General features: G+C 32.9%; 1 non-coding gene across 1 annotated transcript; it reads right to left on the reverse strand.

Moving 5' to 3' along the window:
* Positions 1-1870: 1870 nt before the first annotated feature.
* Positions 1871-1974, reverse strand: LOC148552921 (small nucleolar RNA R71). The gene has a single exon (XR_015893003.1). It is a non-coding gene; the product is annotated as a small nucleolar RNA R71 (small nucleolar RNA).
* Between the last annotated feature and the right edge of the window lie 205 nt (positions 1975-2179).

Genomic DNA, 2179 nt, shown 5'->3' on the forward strand with positions numbered 1-2179 from the left:
CCCTTTATTTTCTTTTCCACTCAATTTTTGAAAAACCACAAAAAAATATATAAAATCATAAAAATTAAAAATATTTTATAATTCTTGTTTGAGTCTAGTGTCTAATTTTAAGTTTGGTGTCAATTACATGACTTTCTTCTTCTTGCATTTTTCGAATTTATGCATATTGTTCTTCATTGATCTTCAAGTTGTTCTTGATGATTTCATTGCTCTGATCTTTAAATTCTCTTGTTTTGTGTGTTTTGTTATTTCTCATATGCATTCTCAATTTGTTAGTGTCTCTTATATAAAAAAATTTTTAGTTTGGTGTCCTGCATGCATTGTTTGTTTGATTTGAGTTTCCTAAGATTAGTTATATTTTGATTGTTTTTCATCATTGAAAAAGTCAAAAAAATTTTCAAAACTATGTCTTTTCAAGTCAATAATATAGAGAATTGAAGATTCAGAACATTCAGCAAAAGAATCAAACAGAAAAAGCTGGGCGTTCAAAACGCCCAGTGAAGAAGGAAAACTGGCATTTAAACGCCAGCCAAGGTACCTGGCTAGGCGTTTAACGCCCAAAAAGGTAGCATTTTGGGCGTTAAACGCCAAAATGGATGCCATTCTGGGCGTTTAACGCCAGGATGACACTAGAGGGAAGATTTTGTTTTTAATACAAATTTTTTCAAATCTTCATAATTTTTCAAAATCAAATCTTTTTCAAATCATATCTTTTCAATCATATCTCTTCAAAATCAATTTATTTCCATTTTTTTTATTAATTTCGAAAATCCTTGCTATAATTAGTGATTTAATTCAAAATTTTCAAGTTGTTACTTTCCTATTAAGAAAGGATCAAAAGTTTTAATTCTAGAATCATATCTTCTAATTTCTTGTTAGTCAAGTAATCAACTTTAATTTTAAAACTTTCCTTTTTTTAATTTGATTTTCAATCATATCTTCTCAATCATATCTTTTCAATCACATCTTTTTCAAAATTAACTCTCAATCATATCTTTTTTATTTCTAATTTCAAAATCTTTTTCAAAAATCACTTAATTTCTTTCCCAATCTTAATTTTCGAAAATCTCAATCAAATTTTCAAATTTCTTTTTATTATTTCAAAATATTTTTAATTTATTTTCGAAAATTCTTCCCCTATTCTCACATCCTTCTATTTAAGGGACTAACACTCCTCCTCAAGGTGCAATTCGAACTCTATCCCTCTTGATAAGTTCGAATTCTCTTCTATCTACCTCCTCCTTCTATTCTTCTTTTCCTCTGACACCTCAAGGAATCTCTATACTATGACATAGAGGATTCCCTACTTTCTTATTCTCTTCTCTTTCATATGAGCAGGAGCAAAGATAAAGGCATACTTGTTCAAGCTGATCTTGAACCTGAAAGGAACTTGAAGAGAAAGCTAAAAGAAGCTAAAGCACAATTCTCTCTAGAGGGCCTAACAGAGCTTTTCAAAGAAGAAGAAATAATGGCAGCTGAAAACAACAATGCCAACAATGCAAGGAAGGTGCTTAGTGACTTTACTGCACCTACTCCCGACTTCTATGGGAGAAGCATATCAATCCCTGCCATTGGAGCAAACAACTTTGAGCTTAAGCCTCAATTAGTTTCTCTAATACAACAGAATTGCAAGTTTCATAGACTTCCATTAAAAGATCCTCATCAGTTCTTAGCTGAATTCTTGCAAATCTATGACACTGTCAAGACCAATGGGGTTGATCCTGAGGTCTACAAGCTTATGCTTTTTCCCTTTGCTGTAAGAGATAGAGCTAGGACATTGTTGGACTCACAACCTAAAGAAAGCCTGAACTCTTGGGAAAAGCTAGTCAATACCTTATTGGCAAAGTTCTTTCTACCTCAAAAATTGAGTAAGCTCAGAGTGGAAGTCCAAACCTTCAGACAGAAGGAAGGTGAATCCCTCTATGAAGCTTGGGAAAGATACAAGCAATTGATCAGAAGGTGTCCTTCTGACATGCTTTCAGAATGGAGTATCATAGGTATATTCTATGATGATCTGTCTGAACTATCTAAGATGTCATTGGATAGCTCCGCTGGAGGATCTCTTCATCTGAAGAAGACGCCTGCAGAAGCTCAGGAACTCATTAAAATGGTTGCAAATAACCAATTCATGTACACTTCTGAAAGGAATCCTGTGAATAATGGGACAAATCAGAAGAAA

Source organism: Arachis ipaensis, chromosome B7 (genome assembly GCF_059453495.1).
Source record: "Arachis ipaensis isolate K30076 ecotype BB chromosome B7, ASM5945349v1, whole genome shotgun sequence".
NCBI classification, from domain to species: domain Eukaryota; kingdom Viridiplantae; phylum Streptophyta; class Magnoliopsida; order Fabales; family Fabaceae; genus Arachis; species Arachis ipaensis.